Genomic DNA, 17,255 nt, shown 5'->3' on the forward strand with positions numbered 1-17,255 from the left:
ACATAACCACTCCTGCTTTTTAAAAATTTAATGTTTGTGTAGCATATAGGGTATATAACCCCTCCCTCTTGAGCCTCCCTCCCACAACCCCCATCCCACCCCTCTAGATCATCACAGAGCACAGAGCTGAGCTCCCTGTGCTATACAGCAGCTTCACACTAGCTATCAATTTTACACATGGTAGTGTATATATGTCAGGGTGAGGTGTAGGAAAGGTATCTGAATGTATTCAGAAATGTTTTGTCCTCGGCTCGCACACACACACACAATGTACTTATGTATAAAATGAATGTATCCCCCACAACAATCCAAAGAAGTGGGTTATTCTTTCACAAATGAGGAAATTGATACCTGGAGAGGCTAAGTAACTTGTCTAAGGACAACAGAAGTGGCCTTCTGCCAACAGTGGAACAACCTTGCTTCCTTTTGAAGAGTGACCCCAAGAAACAGAACATAGAGGGATTCAGCAGGGGATTTATTAATTGGGGGTGGGAAGTGGCGAGTACGGAGAGGAAGCAAAGAAAACCTCAGGAGCATTCTGCAGAGGCCACCATTAAGGGCAAGTGGCTGGCATGGTTTCCATGGTGATAGATAGCCACTCCTGCCACAAAACCTCATCCTCATCTAGGCAGAGAACCTGATTTGATGATTTCACTCAAGCTGTGGAATCAGAGCCACTCAATCCTGTGTCAGCTCAGGGAACTGCCTCTAGAAAAATACTTTTTATTTTAGTAGGTCATTATTAACAATTATTCTTTCTTGTCTCAGAAATGTTCTCCTGCTCAGTGATGTGCTGAGTGAATAAGTGTTTTCTGAAATTTTCCATATCCTTCAGATTTGGTTCATGTGAAAAAGAGTTGAGAAGGTGGAAAATTTCCTTTACCCATACTGAAATGTGCATCACCAGTTGTCTCTATATACGTGAATCTGTGATGTGCTGTTTTCTCCTTAACATCCAATAGTAGTTTTGATGTCAGATGGTGGTTTTGGTTCAATTCCCAGACCCATCCCTCCCTAGTTCTGTGATTTGGAGCAAGTTAATAAACCTCCCAGAGTTTCAGTTTTCTTATCTATATTGTGGGATATGATGCTAATACTTGTTTCATAATGATAAAATGGACATAAAGTGCTTAACACACAGCCAAAAGCTAAATAAATTATTAATCTCAAAAAAATTAATGTTTGTGTAGTATTTTACTTTTTCAATTATTTTACATTCAATCTAATTATGTCATTGAATTTGAAGTTAGCACCTTGTAAACAATATTTAGTTGGGTTTTCTTTTTTCATTCACTCTTCCAAGCTCTGTCTTTTAATTTGTGTATTTAGATCATTTACATTAAAGGTAATTATTGATACGTTGGGGTGTAAGTCTGCCATTTTATTATTTGTTTTCTGTTTGTTTAATCTGTTTCTCATTTCTTTGATCTGTTTCTCATTTCTTTGTTTCTCTTTTGCTGCCTTCCTGTAGGGACTTGGACATTTTAAAAGAATTCCATCTCGATTTATGTATAGTGTTTTTTCTTTTTTCTTTTTTCGGTAGGTGGGCCTCTCACTGCTTTGGCTTCTTCCGTTGCGGAGCACAGGCTCTGGACGCGCAGGCTCAGTGGCCATGGCTCACGGGCCCAGCCGCTCCGTGCCACCAGGGAAGCCCTGTATAGTGTTTTTGACTGTATTTCTTTATGGTTTGCATTTCTTTTGGTTGCTCTAGGTATTATAATATATATGCCACTTATCAGAGTCTGCTGATATCAACATTTTAATACTTTGAGTGAAGCATGGATTAATTCTATTTAAGTCTATTTAAGTCCTTTTACCTAGCTCACTTTTAAATATTACTGTCTTGGGTTTCAGATGGTGTTATAATTTTTGTTTCAGTCATAAAATATGGTTTATAAAGCTTATAAGGAGAGAATAGTTTGTTGTATATACACATATTTATTTTCTTTCTATTGTTTTATTTTCCTTCCTGATGCTCCAAGGTTCTTCCTTATATTATTTCCTTTCCATTTGGACAAATTCCTTTTGCCATTCTTTAAGGCTAGCCTTAAATTCTCTTTTTATTCATATGAGAATGTGTATTTCTCCTTCATTCCTGAAAGATAGTTTTACCCAATGTAGAATTCACAGTTGATAGTTGTCTTATTTTTGCATCTGAAAAATATTATGCCACTTCCTTCTGCTCTCAATGGTTTCAGATGAGGAATTTGTTATTCAAGTTGGTGTTCCCTTACAGTTAATGTGTCATTTCTATTTGCCAATTTCAAGATTCTCCCCTCGTCTTTAGTTTTCACAAATTTAATTATGATGTATCTTGGATTTCTTTTGAATTTATCCTTTGGTGTTCGTTCAGCTTTTTTGATCTGTGGGCTTTTGCCAAATTTGGGATTTCAGCCATTATTTCTTTGAGAACTTTTTCAGCATTTCCCCTCCTCTTCTGCTTCTTGGATGACAATTGTATGAATGTTGGGTCTTTTGTCATTTTCACATAGATCCCTGAAGCTCTGTTTATTTATTTATTTATTTTCTTTAGTCTTTTTTCTATCTGTTGTTCAGACTGAGTAAATTCTATTATTCTGTCCTGAAGTTCACTGATTCTTTCCTCTCTCATCTCCATTCTACTATTTTGCCTATCCAGTAAGGTTTATTTATTTATTTATTTATTTTGTGGTACGTGGGCCTCTCACTGTTGTGGCCTCTCCCGTTGCAGAGCACAGGCTCCGGACACGCAGGCCCAGTGGCCATGGCTCATGGGCCTAGCCACTCCGCGGCATGTGGGATCTTCCCGGACCAGGGCACGAACCCATGTTCCCTGCATCAGCAGGTGGACTCTCAACCACTGTGCCACCAGGGAAGCCCCAGTAAGGTTTTAAAAAAAAACTTCTGTTATTATTATTTTTCAGTTCTATAATTTCTGTTTGCTTCTTTGTTATAGTGTCTATTTACTGGCTGAAATTTTCTATTTTTTCATTTGTTTCAAGATAATTTATAATTGTTTATTGAAGCAACTAACGCTTTAAAACTTTTGCCAGATAATTTATCTTATTGTGGGCATCAGTTGATTGTCTTTCCTCATTCAGATTGTGATTTCCCTGACTCTTGGTACCATGGGTGATTTTTTTTTTTTATTCTATCCTGTATGTTTTGGCTATTATGTTAGGAGACTCTGGGTTTTATACAAATTTTTAATTTCAGTACTCAGTCACCCTGTTTAGGTTTAGCACAAAGGTCTTGGCTTACTTTTATGAGCTGTAGTTTCAATGAAAATTTAATTTTCAGAGTTACTGTGGTCTACTTAGTTTATCTAGTGCTGGTGAGGTTATCACTGGTCTTTCTGGTGCTGCTTGAGAAGGCAGACTGTGTTGCCTGCTGCTTCTATTTGGGAGAAGGGAGTCTCCAGCCTGCAGGGATAAATTGCTCTTCCAGGGCTGGGCACTTGTGACAGGATAGTCCCTGCCTTGAGCAAAGGAGAGCATTTCCCAGGCTGTGTGTCAGCTGTGAGGGAGTGGGGAGCATCTGGCTTGCAAGATGAGGGTACTTCCTGGGTTGGGTGCTTGTCTTTCTTATTGTAGCTATATGAGCCTTAAACTTGGGTAGAATGATTTCTTCCACATTATTCTTCCTTTTCAACATTGTTTTAGCTATTCCAATTCTTTTGCCTTTTGATACAAAATTTAGAATAATCTTATATATATCTACAGAAATTCTTGCTGGGATTTTGATAGGAATTTCATTAAATTTGTATATCAATGTAAGGATAATTGACATCTTGGCAGTCCAAGGTTAAGATGGGGAGGAATGGGGGAAGGGACAGTTGGAAACTAATGTTATCCCAGAGGAAGGAGAAGGTGCTAGCAAGACAGCGAGTGGGCTGGGAGTAAGAAATGACATTTTAAGGGTAGAGAAGCTCTAAGATGAAGCTGCTGTTGCTCCATGTGAAGTTGTTGAGTTATTATGATGTCAAATCTTCCTCCTTCAAAATTAAGTCTACCACATGCCAAGGGCTTTGTGTGACTCGTGTGTGTGTGTGTGTGTGTGTGTGTGTGTGTGTGTGTGTGTATGTATTTTTAAAAATTAAAGCAGGAGTGATTTTCACATCTGGGTCCCTGAATACAGAGGTGTTAAGATGCATAGAGACAGGAGTTCAGCGTCCAAGGTCAGAGGGTAGGCAGAATGTATGCCCCTGGGGACCCCAGGGCTTGTCACTTGTGCAGTCAGTGGGGATGGGAGATGCTGAGGTTTTTTTTCCCTGTTTCTTAAGAGCTGACATCTTTGGTTTGCTCCCATTCTGTTCTAAAAACAACCAGAATTGGAAATTCCCCCAATAGTCCTCTACCAGTTTAAAGAGTGAATGGGGAAAAAGAGGGTGAAATTAAGTCAGATGTGGCAGAATGATTTCTATTAGGGACAGAAAGGGCCCATGGATGAGTGTGGATTGTGATAAAGCCCTGGTCTCCTCACCTCTTCTCAGAGAGGCAAGGTCAACCCTTCCTATAGAGAGAATTTACCTCAGAAGTTGCCTCCGCAAATGCTTTCTTGTTCCCATGTTCACTTTTTCACTCTCCACGTCAAGCTTTAGAACCAGTTTCCCATCCCCTTGAAGGGATGAGAGATTAGAGAAAAAAGAGGAGGAGTTTGAACCAACCCAGTTCCATCTCTACCACCACTCCCGACTAAACTTCCAGACCACCCTGTCCTACCCAAAGGTGCCTACATCCCAAGTAAAGCCCCACAGGGCCAGATCTTAATTTCATTAAAAAAATGGGATATCTTTTGGAGCTGGTTGCAAGAATAAAAAATCATCCTCAAGTTTGAGCATCTTCTGCTGTTTCCACCCTGCTTGGGGGTTAGAAGATGCATCAACCCTCTCTGTGAGGGCTGTCACCTGGTAACCGCTCCCAAGGTGTTCAGACCAACAGATGCCAAGCTTGCCCCATGGACTTGAGACATAACCCACACACCTTTGCCTGCCATGATGAGCCAGGTGTCTCTTTAGTAATTTCATCATTCAAATCATAACTCATGAATAACTCAATACCCCAGTTAGCACAGGGGTTGGTTATAAAAAGCATTACAAATTTCTAAGTGCAAATATATGCTCTTCAGCCACAGCCAATATGACTTCAGGGCTCGTAGGTAGAAACGGTGCTGGCTCAGAGAAGAGCAGGGTCCAGACAACACTGCCCAGAACTCTCCCTTCTGCTTCCTTCTCCCCGTCCCCCCGTCAACCTTCAGGGCAAGTCCAGAGCAGGTGGCCAGTGGGGAGTGGAGAATGTGCAGAAACCTGGCCCCATCCACGGGCACCCGGGCACTCTGATTCTAGGCAGGCAGTCCTGGGAAGATTGGCGTAGTGTGGAGAGAGGCTGAACAAATATTTGCCGAGTATAGAAAGGCCCAGAAGTGGAGATGAGCAGGCAGGGAGCCCTAACGACAGGGAGCTCAGTGGAGGTCACCAGCCTCCCTGATCCTTCTTGGCTTCCAGGGGCATTTGACACAGGACACCCCCTTCCCTGCATTGCAAAGGGCTGAGCGAATCAGTGCCACAGGAGGGGTCGCTCCTGCCACCCTTGGACTGAGGAGGTGTGGCGTAGCTCCCTGGGCACACCGAGAAGGCCCAGATTTCTGGCAGGATCCCCCAGTGCTCCTGGCTGCTGTGTAGGTGAGCAGCCACCCCCGTGTGCCCAGGACATTCCTGGATTTAGCACTGAAAGTCCTGTGTCCTAGGAAATCCTTCAGTCCTGGGAAAATGGGGACAGTTTTTTTTTTTACCTGATTTCTGTGAGTGGCTGTGAAAGTCATTTCTAAGCCACTTGGGGGGCAGTCTTGAACACTCTGTCTGGTGCGCACAGGTTGGCTGAGTGCAACTTAGAGGACTTCTGGAGGAGGAAGGGTATTGATGGTGATGGAAAGTGCCCCTTCCAATCAACTGCCTTCTAAAGCAGGGGTCAGAGCATCCCCACCTGGGACACATTCCTGGGGAATCCACACCCAATCTGCACCCATTCTAACCCAACCTCCCACCTCCTGGAAAGGCAGGCAGATATTGCCCACCTGTCACCAGGACACCAGGAGTCCAGGTGCCCTCTTCCACAGCCTCACGGGTTTTCCTTGGGAAGCAGCTACTGCTGGTTTCACCTCCCTGCCTCTGTACCTCCTGACACCGCTCCGAACTTCCATGCTGGGATGTGCTGAGGCCACCCAGGCAGGAGGACTGGCTAAAATCTGGCAGCTGCAGAATGGCTCTCTGATGTCCTCACAGGCAAAATGCCAAGGGTTCCAAGACACCTCGCAGACCAGTGAAATGTGTTTCCTCCCTCCCTTTTGCCTGTAAGGAATTCAATGCCAAAGTCACTTGACAGTTAGCACTGGAATTACCATCCAGGATGCTGCATCCTTGGCTTTCTGTGCAGTCCCCGTTGTCCCTGATCTGGGCAGATGCACAGGTATCTTCTCTGCATCAAGGACCCAGAGCTAAAAGCCAAATCTAATGTAACCATTGGGGGCCATGCCTTAAGGGTTTGAACTGGAGAGCCCCGACAGTGAGAGAACTCAGGGTCTGCTCCAGGGGACCCTCCCACAGCCTCTCCCTGTGCTGGGTGCTGGAGGAGGTTGAACAGTAGCTACACTGGTGTTTGACTTATTAATGTTTTCTACTCTATACATTTATATACTTCTGTGTGCTATTTCTGTTGGTCTGGTGTAGTTCACACACACAAAACTTAAAATTCAAAAGAACATGAGATTTGTCCCAAGTAAGAGATACAAGGGAAGTGATGAACAGGGCCTGGGGCCACGTCCTTCTGAGGACAGCCACCCTGCCTGGAGGCACCTGGGCCAAGATGCTGGCGGGTGGCAGGCAGCCTGGTGGGAGAGAGAACCTGCAGGTCCCACAGGCTTCCCCCCTGCTCTGCCAGGATAGCTGCTGCCATCTCCAGGCCCTGGTTAGAATGGAGCACGAAGCCGCATGGAACTCCTGTCTGCCACGCATGACCCTGAGAATGTGCTCCTGGATGGGTAAACGGGAGCAGAAAAAGAGCTTTGTTGTGGGCCCAGAGTGACCAGGAACAGTGGCCTCAGACAGCCCTGAGCTCCAAGCCCCACCCCACACTGCATTTGCGGAACAGATTTCTAACCCAGGGTTCATGGATGGCTGCAGAGGCCTTTCCAACCCTGGTATTATAGTTACAGTTTGTATGATGTGCCTTCTTAGAGGTGAGAGGTCATAGCTTCCAGAGCTTCTCGAGGTGCTCCAGATCTAGAGAGAGGTTAAGAATTAGTGCTCTACATTTATGTCAGTAAAACAAGAAACTATCTATTCATTTTCTTCTATGTCCCAGGCCCCATTCTCTCTTTTCTCAGATGAGGAAACTGAGGCTTAGAGTGCTACTCAATTTGTCCAGGTTCCCACAGCTGGAAAGTTGGAGTCCTCAGACAGAGGCTATTTCTTGGGGTTTTCTGCTGACGAGGGGAGGAGCGGGGTGGGCCCCAGCGTGCAGCTCGCAGGAAGCCCGGGGCCTCTCCCTGCTCAGCGTGCGAACGCAGAAGTTGGGATGGCTGCCCGATGGGCCTGGGGTGTTCGTGCAGAGGCTCCACGTCGGTGCAAGAACTGTCAGGCGTGGCCTCCTCCCTGCTTTCCGTATGGTGGCAGAGAAGGGGCTGAACAAAGGGGCAAGTAGACCCCTCTGAGGGCTCTGAGATAGTGGGGGGAAGAACAGCTCCGTGCAGCTCCTTCTCTGGCCTTTAAGGGGCTCTGGGGCAGAGGGTGACCCCGGGGGACTCCTCGGAGTGGCAGGCTGGGATCTGCACCTGGGAGGTTTGGTTGGGAAGGGTAATGTGAACACAGAGAAGAGGCAGGGCATGTGTGAGCTCAAACAGGAGAAATAGCATAAGGTTTGTCCTGAGGGGCCAAACCGACAGCGTTAATACAGGGTGGGAGAAGCTGATGAGGCACACATTCTTAAGAAAACGACCTGGGGGTCAGGGCTGCCCCAAGCTGGCAGTGAGCAGCTCTTAGAGAGAGGGGGTTGTGGGGTGGGGCCCATGACAGGGTGTGGAAGGGTTGAGAGCCAGGAAGTGATCTTTCCTCAACGCTCAGCATCAGCCCCACCCTCCCTGGAGTATCCTGTCCTCTGAAGGGCAGGCTGATGTCTGGCCTGGAGTTGGGGGACCACTGGGTGAGTCTAATGCCTGTGCGTGGAAAGGGGGTGCCCTTCTCTGCCCCTCAGACTTCACTCACACGCTCAGCCTCTCAGACTGAGGAGGCGTGCTGGAGAAGCAGCCAGTGAAGGGGCACGAGGAGGGTCCCACGGGGCTGGGTCTGGAGGGTGCCTTGTGTCAGGAGCCTGCCCCTGGCGCCGCCCTTTCCCAGCACTTTCACTCCCTCCTGTCTGTCAGTCCCCAGCCCCTGCAGGCTGAGTCAGAGATGCTCTGGGGGTGGGGGCCGCCTGCCAAAGGCCTGACTCACTGAGGATGGCTGACTGATTCCCCCACCTCTGTGCCTCCCGGTCCCAACACGCCGAGGGGTGAGGGCTGGGGGAGCACACTGCATCTCTCTCCAGGGTGGCTCCTCCCACAGCAAGGGGCACTGGGCTTCTGTCCTGCACAGGGCCACCCCCTGCCACCGGGACCCCAAACTGCTGGCAAGGCCCTCCCGTGGGGGCTTCTGCCCACTCCTGAGCCTGACACAGATCATGCATATGCTCAGAACACCCCTGGTGACTGAAAGAGTGATGCCCTCTTCACTGCTGGCTGAAAATGACACTCAAGCCCTCCCCAGCCCACACAGGATGGTGTAGACCCTCGGCTTCCTCAGTTCTACAAGATGGGAAATGCTCGTTTGTGTGCCATGGTCCAAAAAGACATTTTCCTAACATCCTACTTAGTCCCATCATTAGTTCTGATTTCACATTTTATTTAAATGAGAAATAGCTCACTAACTTTCAAGCTAAGGAGACAAATGGAATGAAGGGTCTGGGCAAGGAGTGAGCCTTGAGTGTGCGTGCTATGGAGCAGCTCTTTAGAGCAGGCTGCATTTCTGCCTGGGGCTCCCGGCTGGGGCTCCCGGCTGAGGCCCGCCAGCTGTGCTCAAACGCCACCCAGTCCCTGGGATGCGTGGGCACCAAGCCCTGGCTCTGCACCTATGCTCTGAGCTGCAGAAAGGGACTATCTAGGACTGAGGTCCTCATCATGTTGAAGCTGAGGCTGCAGGGCCACAGGTGCTGCATGGTGGACTGAGGTGGGTGAGGTCTGCAGTGACAGCTGATGAGTGAAGGTCCAGGCGCACAGCATCCTGTTTGTTAGGGCGGTGTCAGTCAAGACTCTTACATTTACAAGCAACAAGAAATAGGATCCACTGGCTCCCAGAGCTGCCAAGTCTAGCTCAGGCACAATAGTCCTGGGGTTCAGATGCAATCCCCCATCTGATTGTCTGTGTCTGGCTCCATTCTGAGTGAGTAGGGGGCAGGTTGGCCATGGACTGCCCCGTCCATGCAACTCCGGTGGAAGGGGAGCTCTCTCTCTGTTCATATGACAATGCCAAGGAAGGCTCTTGCTGTGGGCAGGGTCCAAGTACATGGTTGGGGTCACATGCTTACCCCTGTGGGGTGATGGTGGAAATGTGATAGTCCTGCCGTGAGTGCCTGCAGGAAGAGAGGAGCTTCCCAGATGACCGCGAGGAGGGTGAGAAGCATGCCTCCTCCAGCCTCTCTGGGATGCTTGGCCTGCGGTGCACATGGGCATTTGTAGCTCTGACTCTTTCTAGCTGTGTGACGGAGTGAGTCCTGACCTGTTGCGAGGCTAACGGTTCAGGGAGATAATAGACCTGAGGGGACTTAGTGGGAGACTGTAGCAGAACTGCTGACTCAATAACAAAGAGAATTTCAAGCCAATCCCAGGCAGAAAACCTCCCACAGGGAAAACTTTTCCCTTGTGACCAGCAAACAGAGGCCTGTGATCAGGCCACACACATTTGCTGGGTCTTCTGGAGAAGTTGATTGTGGGGAACTTCCAGCCCCGGGGCCAGCAAGGTATTTGGGTCCTTGTCACTCACCTCATTTGGGGGCTGCAGGGCCAGATGTGGTGTCTGGGAGGACTACAGTTGTGGGGCTCCTAGGCTGCGTGGTCAGGATTCCGTCCCCACTGGGTAATGCAGCTCTCTGCCCCATCCACCTTCTTGTGGAACTAACCTCTTGGCACTGGGCTGAGGCTAGTTTGGGGGGCCCTGTAGGAGGCCAGCTCCCTTTCTGGGATACCAGGCCACAGAATTCGTTTCCAATAAGATAACTCTCACCTCTCACCTCCCTCCCTTGGCCCGGCCACAAACCACCAGGTCCTGCACAATTATCCTCCAAACACCCGCCAGTTGCAGATGGAGTGCAGCAGGTGTGGTGTGGAGCCACAGGTGTTCCCTGCCACGGGTTCTGTCAGTCACCGAATGGGGTCAAACCCAGCACAGAGGCTGGAGGCCTGGTGTTAGGACATCCTGAAGCTTTCCTACAGACTGAGCACTTGACACTGGGGAGTGTCTGATGGTGACACTGCATCCTGCAGCCGTGGAGAAGGCCTCACGCCTGAGGAGTGGACACGGCACCCCCTCCAGAAAGCTTCAAAAACTCCTCCACACCACGGCTCTCCACATTTCCATTCCTTGTTGGCCTGATGCTGAACTCACTCCATGGTCTACACACCTGAACTCGTGACTTTCACCTCTCCCCCAACCCACCCTTGGTTCTGACCTCTTCAGCCCTTTCTGAACTAATAGGACACTTAGCTCCAGGGGACGTCCCCTGCTCCGCCCCCTCCCCTGCGACTTCTTTCAGTGCCCATATGGGAATCTGCCCTCGAGTCAGCCTCCGCTTGTACTGCTGTCTGAGTGCTGTGTGTGGCCCTGTCTTCTCAAGGAGAACAAGGCCTCTTTAGTGACCCTGGTCACTAAAGTCACTTTGTCACTTGTCAGTGACCCTGGCACTCTGTAAATGTTTAACAAGTAGAGACCATGAGGTTAAAATAGATGTGAGCTTCATTTGGTCCAAACTTTCCACTTTACAGGTGAAGTAACTGAGGTCCAGGGAGGAAAAGCCACTTGCCCTTATCCAGCCGGCAGCTGAGGCTGGAACTGTTTGTGAGACCTGACTGTCTTGGCTCTCAGGCCAGTGTCTGTCCACCTGCTAGTGCCGCCCAGGGTACTGATTCAGTGAATGAGTCCCCTCGGAGCCAGGCACTTGAAGGGATCAAATAAAAATCCTCAGACTTTCCTGTGCATTTCAGAACAGGCCATTTTGAGAAATGCCCAATAAGCAAACATGTATTATTCAGGATTCTTTCAGTTGCAAGTGACAGAATCCCCACTCAAACTAGCTTACACACAAGAAGGAATTTATTGCCTCCTGTTCAAGGCAGTCCAGGGAGGTGCTAACCAAGAGGTGTCAGGCTGGTGCCAATCTGGATGGACAGAGAGGCTGCCTGACACTGAGACCAGCTAATGCAGCTCCTCCTGGGGAAGGGGGTGGGGATTCCTGGCAGAGGGAGGGGCTGAAGCCTGTGAGACTTGTAGGGGGAGGTGGGGGGCGAAGAGAGTGAATGCTCAGTTGCTGAGTCTAGAAGGAGCCCTCAGTGTAAAGTCCTGGGTCATGAAGCTGTGAGAATCTTTTCTTTTTGATTTGTTACATTGTGCAGTATTTCTTACATATTGAAGAGCATTAAAGAATAACAATAAAGCAAATACTGTGGAACCACCACTCAGGATGAGAAAATGAACTCTGCCAGACCTGGTACTAACCCAGTGAAACTCACCTCAATTGCACACTATTCCCTTTCCAGCCTCTTCAATTTTGGGCTTATTATTCTGTTTCCTACCTTGGAATGTAGCCTTAAGTAAAACAATATCTCATGTTGCCTATCATCTTGTAAATAGAATCATTCTTCTTTTACTTGTTTCTTTTGCTCCACATTATGAATTTTGAGATTCCACAAAATTATGTTGATATGTGGAGTTGTGGTTCATTTTTCACTACTGTATAATATTCTATTATATATTTAAACATACCTTGATTTATCTATCCATTCTACAGTGGATTGTTTCCATGTTTTTTTCTCCATAGGCAGTGCTACTATGAATGTTAATGTGGCCTGATGAACAAATTCCAGAGGTTCTTTAGAAATAGGTTGTAGGATACATGAGTGGGAGTGTTCAGCTTTACAAGATGATGTCAAGACTGTTTCCCAAAGTTTGTTCTTCCTGTGTGGTTGTTCACTCCTGATACTGCCCTAATGCTTCCATCAAGAACAGAGTCTAAATTCTATGGTCTGATGAGTTAATTTGATAGAGATTAATGGTTTCATGACAGGAAAGAGGGCATTTGGCTCTTGAATGCCTTGCAATGTGAACTTGCTGGGGCCTGTAGCAGTCCCTTGGAGACTCAACGTAGTTTCCAGGGAGATCTATACAAACAAGAAAGAAGACCATCACTGTGACCTCATGGTTGGCAGAGATGATAAAAAGGATGGCTGGGTAGCTTGCTGGCTCTAATGTTTGGAAGGTGGGAGAGGCCCTTGCTAACACTAGCATTCAAATATGCCCATACAGAAAGCCCTTCTTCACAGTGAGGAAGCACCTGGCACCAGGCTTACTGAGCCATAGAAACTTTTGTATTCATCAAGAACAAATAGACCTCTTGACAGGAAAAGTAAAGTTACAGCAGAGCTCAACCTTTCTCTTCTCCCTCCTGTAGGATGAAAGTGTTGAACAGAGACCCACATGCTTTCTGGCACAACCTATCTCAAACTCCAATACTGGGTAAGTGGAGGGAAAGTAACATTTATTGAAATGACCAAGTAGTTCAAAAGAAGGGGACTATATCAGTTATGTATGGCTGCTTAACAAATTATCCTAAAACTTAGTAGTGTCAAACAACAATAAACACTATCTCTCAAAATTTCTGTGCGTCAGGAGTTTGGGAGAGACATGGAGGGGTGGTTCTGGCCTGGGGACTGTCATGAGGGTGGTCCTCCAGTATGTTGATTGGGCTACTGTCATCTGAAGGCTTGTTGGGTTGGGATGGTCTGCTTCCAAGGTAGCTCACTCACACAACTGACAAGTTGGCACTGGCTACTGTTGGCAGGACTCCTTATTTCTTTTCCAGGTGGACCTCTCCCCAGGGTTGCTTGGGTGTCCTCATGACATGATGGTGGACTTCCTCCGGAGTGAGAGACCCCAGAGTACAGGGAGGAAACCACAATGCCTTTATAACCTAGCCTCAAAAGTCATACACCATAATGTCTGCATGGTAGTGAGACACCATTGGTCTCACAGGTCACCCTGGTTCACTGTGCAGGGGGAACACAGAAGGGCAGGAATAGCAGGAGGTGGGGCTCTTTGGGAGACTTTTTGGAGGGTGGTTAGACCAAGGAAACTGAACAAATATTCTCCTGTGGAGCAGAGTTAGTGCAAGAAAGAGGAGAAAAAACACCAAAATGAAATGAAATAAAATACTATATCTCTCTTTGTAGTTTCTACAATTTTCATTGCACCTGTGAGAAAAGAGTAATTACAATTACAAAAATTTCTTTTATATGAAAAATCACTAATATAAAATTATAAGATGTGAATAGTATAAAAACAAATAATATTAGAAAACTAGCTTGAAAATTTCTATTAAATACCAGAGGAAAAGTCTAAAGAGATGAAGGAAAACATAAGCGACATAGAGAATACAGGTGATACAACGTTTGTATAATCAGAAAATGAAGAGAACAAAGAAGAAGGAGAAAAAAGATTCATTCTTTCATCAACTTGTCATTCATTCAGCATATATTTATTGAGTCTATTAGGAGCCAGCTATAGTGGAGATTTTTTTATACTCATTTAAAGTTTCTAGTTAAGACAGAGAAAGACAAATACTATATAATCTCACTTATATGTGAAATAAACAACAAGAACAACAACAACAACAAACCAAATTCATAGAAAACGATGTGGTTAACAGAGGTGGGGGTGGTGAGTGGGGGAACCGGAAGGAGGTGGTCAAAAGGTACAAATTTTCTGTTATAAGATAAATAATCACTGGGAATGTAATGTAGAACATGATGACTATAGTTAACACTGCTGTATGATATATTTGAAAATTGCAAAGAGAGTAGATCTTAAAAGATCTCATCACAAGAAAAAAACATTTTCCCCTCTCTTTTTTTGGCAATTATGTGAAGTGATGGCTGTTCACTAAACTTACTGTGGTAATCATTTCACAATATATGTAAATCAGGTCATTATAATGTACATTTTAAACTTATAGAGTGCTGTATGTTAATTATGTCTTAATAAAACTGAACAGAAAAAAATCCAAAAAAAGTTCTAGTTAAAGATTTTGTTTAATTACTTTCTGTAATCTACTATTTCTATAATCAAAGGAATAACAGAAGAAATTTTCTCTGATGTGAAGGAAGGTGTAAGCCATCAGATTTAATGGCTGAAATTAATGTCAAGCGACACATGCATACTTGTATCTTTATAAAATCTCAAGTTTCAAGGATAAAGGAAAAACATTTTCATTTTTTAGGAAAGAAAAAGTTTATCCACATAGAAAAAATGGGCTTGTCCCAGACTTTACTAAGGTAACTCTAAATTCTAGAAGACCATGAAGCAATATTTGCTGAATTTTTAGAAGCAACAAATGTGAAGAATTCTTTAAGTAACTATGATGTCATTCATACATGGGTCAAGAGAAAGACATTCTCAGACATGTAAGGACTCACATAATCCGCCTGAAAAATAATGCCCCAAAAGGTCCACCAATCAACTGAGAAATGAGTCAAAATAAAGAACCCAAGAATGGAAGAGGTGGTACAAAAGAAACAACCATGAGTAATTAAACCAGTAAAGAATAGTTAATGTCTAAATCATTGTTTGGAGCATGGTTATGAAACCAAATACAAATGTCAAAAATAATTCTTGAAGGGAAAGAAATGTAAATCCCAACTATATAATTATTCTGACAAAAATTTAAGATGAGGGAAAAGCAAAGAAGGAAGTGCCCTAAATTTCTCAACCAATTTCAATGTGGTTATAGATATTGTTTAATTCTTGAAATTGGTAGAATATGTTGTTTTAAATATTTTGTTTTATTCTATATGTACATAACTTTCAAATTATTACAGAAAATCAAGCCAAGAGAAATTGATCAACTAAGCAAAATTCAGAAAAAAGAAACAGCAAGGAAATAAAGCAAGCACAAAATATTATAACAAAAACAATGCCAAACATAAAAGTTTCATTCAAATATGAATGTATGAAATTCAACTATTAATAGTTGAAAACTATTAGATTGTATAAAAAAATTAAAGTATTCTGTTTATCAGAAACATACGATGTTATGGAAAAGTGAAAAATAAATGAATGTGAAAGTATTATATTCAGGAAATGCAAACAACAACAAAAAAAGCAGAAGTAGCCATATTGAAAGTATATGAGGTAAAATTCAAGAGAAAATGCAAATAAGAGAGTGTTAATATTGATCAAAAGTGTCAGCCCACAATAAAGATACATGGCAAAACTTTTATGAACCAAATAACATCTCATTAAAAAACAGAAATCAAAAACTATTACAAAAGAAGAAATTCACAAATCCATTGTATTAGTGGGGGTTTAAAACATATGAATCCCTGTATTTGACAAATTGAGGGAACTAAAAAGAGTTGTAGAGAAATTGAATACCATGCATATAACAGTAAAGTAAAGGGGAAAAATGGAGACTCCCAAGGTTTTGTTTGAATAGTGCAGAATCACCTTCTAAGGCGGCTCTGCTCCCTTCAGAGTCTGTTGGGAGAGAAAGGAGCACAAACACTTCATCCTCAGCCTAGTCCAAGATTTTATTCTGGGATTAGATCACTCTCTTGCCTCAGTGCCTTTACACCAGCTTTCCCTTAGTTGGGGATAACAAGGCCTCTGCCTCACCCATACTTAACCTGACTTATCCTCACTGCATTTTTTTGAAAGTTAGAAAGTCACCTCCTCAAAGAGGCCTTCCTTGTCTCTTCATGATAGGATTTTCCCTGCTGGCTCTAGGCTATCACTATGTTCTCATCCTGCTTTCTTTGTTTATTTTCTGCACTTAAAATGATCACTACTTGACATTATTATATAAGCATTTGGTTTGTTCGCTTTTATGTCCCCAGTACGAGAACTCTGGCACGCAATAGTATTGGCTCAGTAGTATAATTCATAAGTGAATGAAGTTCCAAATATAAAAAATTGTAAACTTCTGTATGTTCTTTGTGTTGCTATAAATCAGTGGTTCTTGACTAGAGGTGATTTTGCACCCACTCCACCCGGGAATATTTGGTAACTCCAGGGGACATTTTTGGTTGTCACAACTTGGTAAGTGTATTGCTACCTGCCAGCAGCTAGTGGGTAAAAACTGGGGATGCTGCTAAAATCCTATAATGCACAGGAAAGCTCCCACCACAAAGGATTACCTTGGCCCCGAATAATGCGGTGGAGGTTGGGAAACTCAGCTATTAAAGCCATTATTGCCTTCTTTGTTCAGGATTTTCTTAGGATTTAAAAAATTGTAAATATGTAGTAAGGTTAAAAATCAGTTTTAAGTGTTTGCAAGAGGTTGGGGGTAGAGAGAGATGAATAGGCTGAGCGCAGAGGACTTTTAAGGGGTGAAACTACTCTGTGTGATAGTCGTGATGCCAAGAGTGAACCCTAATGTAAATTATGGACTTTGGGTGATTATAATGTGTCAGTGTAGATTCACCTTTTGTGTGGGATATTGGTGCTGGGGGAAGCTGTGCATGTGTAGGGGCAGGAGGTAGATGGGAAAATGCTGTACCTTCTGCTCAATATTGCTGTGAATCTAAAACTGCTCTAAAAAATAAAGCCTATATAAAAAAAAGCAGAGTTTTACCAAGGCACATAGGTTTTCCAGCTCTTTGATGTTCAAATCGTGGTCTTCAGATCAGATACATCAATGTTACCTGGGAGCCAGCTTGTTAGAAATGCAGACTCTGGACCCCAGGCCACACCTGCGGAACAAGGACCTGCCATTTAACCGCAACCTGGGCCCAGCACAAGCACATTTGACTTTGAGAAGCAATGGGCCAGGACACCCATTCCCATTCTTGGCTGTTCGTTGGAACCACCTGGAGAGCTTTTAAAAATCCCAATGGCCAGGCCACCCCCCGCGCCAATTAAATGAGAAGCTGGGGGCTGGGGCCCAGCTATTAGTATATATATATATATATATATATATATATAT

This window comes from Lipotes vexillifer, unplaced genomic scaffold, assembly GCF_000442215.2.
Source record: "Lipotes vexillifer unplaced genomic scaffold, Lipotes_vexillifer_v1.1 scaffold253, whole genome shotgun sequence".
Lineage (NCBI taxonomy): Eukaryota > Metazoa > Chordata > Mammalia > Artiodactyla > Lipotidae > Lipotes > Lipotes vexillifer.